Below are 11,210 nucleotides of genomic sequence, written 5' to 3' on the forward strand. Positions count from 1 at the left end.
CCCGGAGCTCAAAAAACATAAAACCAAGACAGAGAGTGATCCCTCTCTTAGATAGAACATCAACGACCAAGTTTTGCTCTCTGTACACATTCATGAAGGAGATATCAAAGAAGGAGGAACGAAGAGCCTTGATGTTGACCATCCAATGGTGAAGCGAAGGAACCTCCAGGGAGTTCTGCCCCTGCAACTAATCTATGACCACCTCGGAGTCTTCAGTGGACCTAAAGGAAAAAATAGCAAGCCACACCACATTCTGGAGAATTCTTAGCCTGACTATTAGTTCCTCTACCACCATTCCAGAAGAAATGATATTCCCTACTAGGGCAGAGACAGATAAGAGCTCCACATCCACATGAACCATCAATAGAGGCCCCATCAAAGAAGCCCAAAGGAAAATGATCACCCAAATCCCTGAATAGAACAGAGCGTCATGGAGATGAGGGGAACCACGGACCAATTTCTAAAAAATGGTCGACAATTTTAACGCTAGTAGATTGGCAATCATAGAAAACATTCACAAAAGTAGAGGCATTTCTGGAATGCCAGATACCCCAAAAAACATATAAGGGTAGAGAACAGAATGGCCTTTGTTCCAATTTCCAGTATAATAGGCAATCCAAGATAGGAGACCAAATCCTATCAACCCTAATTTTTAGCAAAACCGCCACTTTATCCCAGATAGACTTGGCATGTGGGCATCCCAGAAACAAATGTGTGATATCCTCAAAAACAGAGCAACAAAAATGGCATTGGCCCAGCCCATTATAGCCCCTTTTCATCAAATTATCCCAAGTCAGAATGTGATTGAAAAGAGCCAACCAAGAAAAGCACTTGATCTTCAAGGGAGCTTCCCATCTCCACATAGCCACAGTCCACTTGTCGTTAGGGTAGGAACAAGGGGAACCAGAGATGTATGAATAAATTTCACTAGTAGCAAGATTTCCATCAGCGGCACATCTACCCCACCCAAGAGAATCAGACCTCTCAAACAACACGATCCTCGCCTTAATGAGTTTCAGGCTATAGGACTCCCATTCAACTTCAAAAGCAATGTTGAGACCCAAATCCCAAGAATGAGGCCAAGCAGAGGAGGGAAGATGATTAGGGAACCAATTCTTAAGATCACCAAGATGGTGAATACCCATACGGTGAAGGGAGAGGATGATTTGTGGGGATAGAGTATGATCATCAAACATGCCTTTAATAACATCCAGTCCAATAAGGATCTTGTCACTGTTACCTACAAGTCACCTAAGGTTTCCACAAAACCAAGATCTAGTAGCCATCAATCTACTCCAAATATATGATTTTCTCTGCTTTAATGGGGCTCTCGCAACAACCCATTCTTCCAAAATTTGTTGCTGGAGGTATTTATCGAGGATGGTTTGACTCCAAAATCCCTGCTCATTAAAATCCCTCCAAATATTATGAGTGATAAGAGCCAGATTAAAGCGTTTCATATCCCTCATACCCCACCCACTAGCATCTAAAGGGTGAGTGATTGGATCCAGCTTTACCCAGTGAACTTTTCTAGAATTTCTTGTTCTAGACCACAAAAACTTGGCAATAATAACATTAATTGTGTTGATTATTTTCGAAGGCACAAGAAAAAGATGCATTCAAAACATGGAGATGCCTTGAAGGTTTGATTTTGTCATGATCACCCTTCCTCCAAGGGTCAACCACCTATTATCCCATTGAGGAAACTTCTTATGCATTTTAATAACCAACCACTCCCAGTCCAAAATCCTATAGTTTCCAGGCTTGAGGAAACAACCCAAATATTTGAAACCAGAATATAGAGAAATAGTTTTAATACTAAATAGGGTTTCAATTTATTGGTTGGCCACCACATCCTCCCCATCAACGATAAGCTCAATCTTATCGTTAATAATAACAAGTCTAGAGGCCCTTCCGAATTGAGTTAAAATTTTATGTAAAGTTTCCCGTTCAGAAAGCTTAGCAGCTCCAAAACCAAGGACATCGTCCACAAAAAGTAAGTGAGTAGTTGAGATGGTAGAGGAGGCTCTACATCCAGAGATATTACGCCTCAATTTATTTGCATTTACACTTCTGCTAAACAAGTCCATTACCAAGATAAAGAGTAACGTGGAGAGATCACACCCTTATCTCAAACCTGTTGGGTTGTGTTATATTCTTTCCACATAGTTAACAGGGGGTTTGAGGGGTAACCATAATCCTACTTTATGGGGTCCGGGGCAGCGCCCTGGAAAATTTTGGTTTTGGACCCTATGTTAGGATGGGCGGACCCACCTATGGGTTTGTGCATGATTTTCACACATGTTTTTGGACGCGATGGTTTTCAGTCCATGGTATTGGACGCAATGGTTTTTTGGTCCATGGTATTGGATGCTTCGACATGTATAAATATGTATTGTAACATTGAAAGGAACATAATGAAAAAAACAAGCTAGTAGTCCCGGTTTTGGGATCCAGGGGAAATCTCTGTGTATATGTGTTTTAAGTGTTATACTCTCGCATTGTTTATTTTATGTGTTTTAGAATTGGTATGCAGGTAATTTTTGTACGGGGTTAAAACTTGCATTTGGTATCAGAGCATATTTGGCTTCAAGGGGACGCCTTTGTTGTTGAGCGGTTTTGCTCAGGCCTGTGGTAGACCCTGTTCAGTGGGAGATCTGCGAGATTGATTCTAGTGGTGAAAGAAGATGGCGAGCAATGGAAAGATAGAGATTGAGAAATTTAATGGTCAAAGTTTTGAGTTGTGGAAACTCAAGATGGAGGATTTGTTGGTGGATAAAGATCAATGGATCACAGTAGATCCGGGGGTACTAAACCAATGGGAGTGTCCGATGAAGAATGGAAGAAGTTGGATTGGAAGGCAAAGAGCACAATATGATTGTGTGTCTCAAATTCAGTATTGCTGAATGTATCAGGGGAAGCTACAGCAAAGGCTTTGTGGGACAAGTTAGGGACTTTGTACCAATCTAAGTTTCTGGTGAATAAACTATTCCTGCAGAAAAAACTGTATAACCTGAGGATGAAAGATGGAGACTTAGTGACAGAGCATCTGAACGCATTTAATACTGTGGTAAGTCAGTTAACATCTGTTGATATTAAATTTCAGATGAAGATAAGTGCATCAGTTTGTTGTTTTCTCTATTAGATTCATGGGATAGTCTGGTTATTGCAATAGGTAGCAATGCAACTGCCTTGCAGTTTGATGAAATAGTCTCAGCCTTGCTGACAGAGGAGATGAGATGGAAAAATATGGAGAGCCAAAATGGTGATGCCTTTGTCTGTACGAGGATGGTCCCAGAACAGAAACAAAAAATAAGTCATCAAGTGGGAGATCTAAATCTAGAGGGAGATCTAAATCTCCAGGAAAACCTATAAAGGTGGTGTGCTAGAAATGTGAAAAGGAAGGCCACTTCAAAAGGGACTGTAAATCTAAAGCTCTTGACAAAGGAAAGGGATTTGATGAGGCTCCTTCTACAGAGGCGAAAACCAACTCAGATGACATATTTGGCACTTTCAACTGTCAATCATGAAAGATGAACACCTGTTGCAACAGGAGGCTAATAGTGGCTCCACTTGGGGATGGCTTTTCCTTGTGAAAAGCGAAGAACAACAGGTCAGACTTCCTTGATCTTCCTTTGTTGTTGTAGGCTGAAACTTCCCTTGTGCTGGCTGTCAAATGATTGAAACTTTTGAAACCTGAACACAGCATTCTCATCAACTGAGTTTTTATACCATAGCAGCATCGTCTGCTTTCTTCTGCGTGCTCTATCATTATATGCATCTCTTCCTGAGAACCTGCCTTTGAAATAAACACATGATAGGGGAACAAAACTGTGGCACTTCCCTTGATTCTGTTTTGAAAAAGGGTGCTGATGTAAACTGAAAATCCTCTTCTCTTTTAATACCATTGACGGAAAGAACTACCTGCTCTTTTGCTGTGATTAATGCAATGACAGAGATCTGAATGGAGGACTTGCTTTGGTTCTGCCTTTAAAAAAATTTGCTGCACTGTTCCATTATTCGGCCTGCTAAAGAAAACAAAGTGCTGAAAATACAAGTATTTATGTACAAATATAATACAGCTGCGTTGTGTTCAACAACAGGGATCATAATAATGCTTTAGCATTCAGCCATTGACAGGGCCTTCTTCAGTTATGTCGTCCTCTACAGATTTGAGGAAATATGTGTTATTTCCCTGCACAGCGCTGATAACAAATGGACCTTTCCATAAAAAATCAAATTTTGCATGTTTGCCCTTGTCTTCTCTTCATGAGTCCCACCTTAGAACTTTGTTGCCAACATAGAAATCTTCAGCCTTAGCTCTCTTATCAAACATCTTTTTGAGCTTCTCTTGCAAAATTTGAGCTCTGTTATAGACCTGTTCTCTTGTTTGTTGAAGATGAATGGTCTGGTTTATTCTTCGTTGAATATCATTTGGTTCTGCCTGAACCTCTTGTAACAGCTTCATAATGGAAATGCCCAAAGAAGATGGAAACCTGGCCTCCATGCCATACACCAGCTCATAAGGGCTCATCCCAATGGATTTCTTTGTTGAAAGTCTGTCTGCCCATAGGGCATTTGTGAGCTTTCTATGCCAGTTCTTCTTGTTTTCTTCTAAGATCTTCTTGATAATATTAATCAGGCTCTTGTTAGATGACTCGGCCAAGCCATTACCTTGAGGGTAATAGGCTGTGGAATGGCCCAAGGTAATGTGAAATTTATGGAAAAAATTGATCATCTTTTTGGATTTGAAGGCAGCAGCGTTGTCAGTAATGATCTTCTCAGGGCATCCAAATCTAGAAAGGATGTTGGTCTCAAGGAATTGGATAATGATGGAGTCATTGGCCTGTATACATGGGATGGCTTCAATCCATTTAGTGAAATATTCGGTGGCTGTTAAAATCCACTTATACTGGCTTGAGGAAGAGGGATGGATTTCTCCAATGAAGTCAAGACCCCATTGTTGAAAAGGTTTCTCGGTTGAGATTGGCTTAAGGGGCAAAGGTAACAGCTTTCTTTTGCCCTCAAAGATTTGGCATTTATGACATGAGATATCAAACTTCTTTACATCTGCAAACAAAGAGGGCAAATAGAAACCAACCCTTAAAATTTTATCAGCAGTGGACTTCCAATATAGATGTCCTCCACAGTCCCCTGCATGGAATTCTTTCATGACATTGTTAGTTTCATTCATGGTTAAACAATTAAGCAATATGCCTTCATGATTTTTCCAAAATAATGCACCATCTATGACACAAAACTTTGAAGCCTTCATCTTTAAAAATCTTTTCTTGATTCTGGACAGTCCTGGGGGAGCAAACAGGTTTAACAATACAAAGCATATATCAGCATACCATGGGGATTGCAAAAAGGTTTCACTGATCTGTGGAGTCGCCAGCTCCTGTTCATTGTCCAGTTGGTTAATGTCTAAGGCTTGAAAGTTTGTTTCGGACATCAGTTTGGCTAAACCTTGTCCCTTTATGAGCTTGGTTGGTTTTATTTCTATGTCATACTCAAGGATGTTAACAATCCACTTGCCTCTTTTGCCTTCTAGCCCCTCTTGGGTTAATATGTCTTTTACAACAGCATTTGGGACATAGGCAATCACATGTGAATATAAAATGTAAACTCAGAAATCTTTGATTGCTTTAACAAGGGCATAGGCCTGCTTCTCCATGATTTGGTACTTCAAAGGAGCATCTCTTAAGGCTCGGCTGAAAAATGCAATTGGCTTTTCAACTCCTTGATCATCCTTTTGCAAAAGGACAGCAGCTATGGTGTGCTCAGATGCAAAAGAAAAAATGATAAAGTCTTTGTCAAATTGTGGACTTGTGAGGACAGGGGCTTGGGTTAAGGCAGTTTTGATACTCTCAAAGGCTTGCTTGGTCTCAAGAGACCATTTTACCTTGGCATCCTTTTTTAACATGTTGCTTAACAGTCTTATTAGCTCAGCTAGATTTGGGATAAATCTCCTTAGGAAATTGATCTTTCCAAGGAATGCTTGCAACTCTTTTATGTTCCTTGGATATGGGATTTGGAGGATGGCTTGGATCCTTTCCGGATCTATTCTAATCCCGTCCTTTGATATGATATGGCCAAGAAGTTTGCCTTCTTCAAGGCCAAAGAGAGACTTCTTGGGGTTCAAGGAAATGCCATATTTCCTACATGTCATGAATATTTGCCTCAAATGTTTTAGGTGCTCTTGATCAGATTTGGAGAAAGGGGTTAAGTCATCGAGGTAGACAACTAGGAAATCATGTATTTCCTTAGCAAATGCAATATCCATTGCCCTTTGAAAGGTGGCACCAACATTTTTAAGTCCGAAAGGCATCTTCACATACTTAAATGTTCCCCACGGTGTGGTAAAGGCTGTCTTGTCTTGGTCATCCGGGTGAACCAGTATTTGATTGAAACCTGAAAAGCCATCTAGCAAAGAGATTCTAGATGACCCCACTACTCTTTGTAGAATGTGATCCATTTTGGGCAATGGGTAGTGATCTTTTAGGGAGACTTGGTTTAAATTTCTTAGGTCTACACATAGCCTAATCTCACCTGTCTTTTTTCTTGTGGTAACAAGATTGGATACCCATTCACAAAATCTAATGGGTGCTATGATACTTGCTTCAAACATTCTTTTCACTTCCTTTTCAATCAAAGGGAGAAGCACAGGATTGATTCTCCTTAGTTTCTGTTTGAAGGGCTTTTGATTTGATTTTAAGGGAATGGTGTGTTGGATCACTGAGGTGTCATAGGACTTCAAGTCCTCATAACTCCAATCAAATACATCTTGGAATTCTTTGAACAAATCAACATATTTGGGCTTTTGATCGGGTGGCAAAGATTTAGATAGTTTGATCATTTTGGGCTTCTCTGTTGTCCCAATGTTGTGTTCTTCTATGGCGGCGTTTAAGGGTTGCATTTTTGGCTTTTTGGGCACATCATTTGCATCAAACATATCTTCTAATGGAGTGAGGCCAGCAGGGAGAAAGTTATCTTTTAGATCAACGATCTCGGCCTCTGTTTCGGCTATTTCCTCCAAATGCATCTGTTTCAGCTCTTCTATGTTTGCATTGTCAAAAACAGTTGGGTTTAGCATTTGTTTGGCTGTTACAGCGGTTACAGCCTGCTGATTTTCATTTGTTTGTTGTTGTTCATCCGTCATAGCATCCATGTCAATGTTAATATTTGAAAACTCATGCTCAAGAGTGAGGAAATTGTTAATCTGGGCATCATTTTCGAATACTTGCCAATCTTTAACGTTATTTGGGACAGCAGGCCTATGTTTTATCTCGGTAGTGAAATGGTGATTTGGCTCAAAGGGAAGCTTGCATGTACTAGCAAAAGTGGCTAGGCTGTGTGCATGAATGTTATGATCTCTTGAGATCTTGGCAAGCTTGGATTCAGTGAATGCATTGAGTATATTAGTGGCAGCAGTCCTATAGGCCCTCATTCTATTGTCATTGGTAACAAAGTTGCCTTTCATTTGTTGTATGATTAAATCAGAGTCACCTAGAATGGACACTTTTGTAGCTCCTAGAGCTTTGAGCAGTTTAAGGCCTAAAAGGAGAGCCTCATACTCTGCCATGTTATTGGTGCATTTGAAATTCAATCTGTAGGCATGGCCTTCTGCATGATTGTTATGTGTATTGTGAATCCATACACCTGCCCCTGCTCCTAACTTGTTGACAGAGCCATCAAACTCTAAATACCATGTGATTTCTTGCTTGTGGTTAGTATCAAGAGTTTCAGTCATTCTTGCAGTGGGCAGATTTGAATTTTCTATTTGGGGAGGTTCTTCTTGTATGCTAGTTGCCTTGATTGTTTTGATAGTTTCATCAGTATGGGCAACCAATTCTTCATTGATGTGTGTGTCCAGTTCTAAAGCCAACGGCTTGTCATCAGTGGGAGGACTTGTTTCATCATTAAATAAAATAAAAGAATCCATATCAGAATGGATTGAATAAATAGGAAAATTTTGGGGCTTGTCCTCACTAGTTACCACATATTTCATCAGTGTTTCTCTATACAGTCTCTTTGGTTGCCCAAAGATAGATATAGTGGCATAAGAGAGGTCTAGTTGGAGGGATCCTTGGAGTTTTGCTCCCCAAGATCTTGACAATAGCATGCCATACTTTGGTGGAATGTCAACAACCACCACATCCATGAGGATTTTCTTGTTGGGATATTGGACTAAGGAGACACACAAGTCTTTGATGAGGCCTAAACACTTGACTTGACTTGAGTCAAAGGAGAATAGATCTTTGTATGGCCTAGTGACATCAAGGTTTAGCTTCTCCATTACAGCTTTGGGCTTAAGATTGTGTGAGGCCCCTGAGTCAAACATAGCATTGTGCAAGACTTTGTCATGTATATGTAAATTGACATAAAAGGGTAAAACAGATCCATATGTTGATTTTCCATTAACTTCTGGACCGAACAGCAGTTCAGGGGTATCATCTAGAACATTCACATCGTCCTTGTTCTCTGGGATTTGCAGCGATCTTTTGATCTGCTGTCTGTAGATGTCATGTTTGGCAAGTTCAGACAAAGGGATGGATATCTTCAGTTTACCAATCTCTGCTTCTAAGTTAAATGGTTTCTCCAATGGAGTCTTTGTGTTGGCAGTAGCAGATTTCCCCTTTTCAAGTGTATTTTCTGCGTTTTCCTCTTGATTATCAGAGTTATAGTGAGTGATACCTTGCGGTATTTCTGTTTTGGGAAGGTTTTTAGGATAGCTATTCAAATCTTCTTTTGAGGAAGAAGGTGGCAAAGGGTGATCATTGGAGGGCTGCATGTCTGTGACATCCTCTATGGGGACATCCTTTGGATTTGGGACTATTTTATCAGCAGTTTCTATGAGGGCAGCCTTTTCTTTGATCTTCTTAGGCTGTTTGGTATCACTTGGTTTAACCTTTTCGGGCACATCTATGGTTCTTGTCCTCAGCTTATACTGTTTGTGGACCTCATAAACAGCTGAATCATAACCTTGCTTAAAATCAAAAGACTCACCAGACTTAGTTTGAAATTGATTAAAGTCATGCTCATCTTGGTCTGCTTGGGTTAGGAAAATTTGTTGCTCAGCCTTCAAATCCACCAAGTTCATGTGAGTGTCCTCTGTGGGCTCACTAGATGTAGATGCTTCAGCATAATTTTCATGAAAAGGAGGCCTTACATCATGGTCTGGGCTAGACCTACCAGCATTTGTGTTCTGAGTTTTCCGGAAATTTGGGTTCCTTATGGTATTAGGTTGTTGTCCTTCCCATGATGATTTCCTCTCAACACTCTCTACTCTGTCTCCCAGCCTGTGCATGCCACTGATAATAGCATCCAACTTTTGATCTAAGGTTGAGGGTTCCTCTTTAAAGGTGGTTCTTCTCTCGGTTCTAGCTCTGTTTCTTTTGGCAATTAGATTTGCCTCTACGCTAACAACAACATTTTGCATGTTTGCAAGGGTTTGAGGGGCTCTTTCCCTTAACTGATAAGCCATGTCAGTATCAAAACCATCAGGGAATTTATACAAAGCAAGATCAGGTGGAGGTCTTAAGTTCTGTGGTATTGCATTATAAACATTATTGAATCTTGCACAATAGTCCAAGACAGACTCTTGAGGGCCTCTTTTGATGGTGTCATATTCAGATAATATGTGCAAGGGGTCTTTCTTTTTCTCCCATCTGTTGATAAATGACTGGTATAAGGCTTCTGGGTCTGCTATGGAATTGGCTGTGAGTGATCTAAACCAAGTCCTGACATCACCTGTCAAACTTTGGACAAAAATCTTCATTCTCGCGCTATCATCATCTATCTTGTAGTTCTCAAAATAGTCTTGCATATTCTTGGTATGCTGAAGGGCTGTGCAAGAACTAGTTCCATCAAAATATGTGATTTTAGTTTGATAATCCTGAGGCATAGCCCCAGGATTTGCAAGTAATTGCAGGGGTGCATATCTATTATCCATGTTCATAGGGATAAGTGGAACAACAAGAACAACTGGAACAGTTGTAACAACAGTGGTGGTAGTGGTAGTATGTGCAGTGAATGGAGGTGTGGAAGGAGTGCTTTGAGAGGTGGATGATGAACAAGGGGAAGTAGGGGTTGAACGAAATAAAACTTTGACAGGGGTTGGAACACAGCTTGGCTGAACTGTTTCAGGGCTAGAATCAACAAAATCTTCTCTTCGCTCTAGCTTCCTGAGGTTCCTTGGGATTAAATTGGGATTTTCAAAAGCAGCTGGGGGATTTGGGTCTGGGTTTGACCTTGTATAACGAGTTTTCCTCTTTGGAGCCAGCTTCCGAACTTGTTTTGGTATTTTCTGTGAATGTTTTTAGAATTAGCAAGGAACTGATCAAATTTTGGAATAGCTATCTATAGCTTAAAACTAGCATGAAGATTGACTGAAGCAGCTTTTATTTACTCCTGTAAATGCAAAGCAAGAACAATTTCAAAGGCTCCCTGGTTGACATTCAGGCTTCATCTGTAGTTTTAAGGAATATACAACAATTAGAAAATTCATTTTCCCTAGTGGAGTCGCCATTATCTTATCACTCAGGTTGTTCCCTTTGACTCCTAAGGGAATATGGCCGAGGTAACCACAAACCAATCTTTGGACTGCAGGTTCTAGCCCACCTGCAATCAGAGAGGGCTCTCTCTTAATGATTTAGCTTTGTTGATGATGATTTTAGGCTAGTTATTGAGTTCAAGGGGTTTTGTTTAAGTTTTGGTGGGAAGGATGATGCTTTCAAGTAGAGAGGTAATGCATAGTATGATAAGTTCAAACCATTGGGCATGGAGTCATGGAGTAGGACTGCTGGTGCGTTTTCTTGGTCACAAGAGGAATATGGAGCAAGATAGCTACACATGAAACAACTTTCAAGCTAAATGGAGATGGATTGAAGGCTAAGGAATGAGAGGCAATTAAGAATCTCTCTTTCAGCTTAACAGAGGGAAGGTGAATGAGCTCTATCTAGGAGCAGTAAAGAATTCCTAGATAACTGTCAAACATGGGTGAATTAGGGGAAATATGAGCCAAAGGGAATTCATATTCATTACCAATTCAGAGGAAAACATAAAGAAACAGCAGAAATTGAGCATAGAGTGCAGCCAAGCAAGTTCTAAGCTAATCTTTCTATCTGCTATTTAGACGGTGATACATGGGTAATATGAGCATATATCAAACGGAAAACAAAGGTAAGAAGCACTTATTGAGTCATGTA

Source organism: Pinus tabuliformis, chromosome 8, assembly GCF_031772625.1.
Source record: "Pinus tabuliformis cultivar Carrire ecotype Pingquan chromosome 8, CPIR1, whole genome shotgun sequence".
NCBI lineage: Eukaryota > Viridiplantae > Streptophyta > Pinopsida > Pinales > Pinaceae > Pinus > Pinus tabuliformis.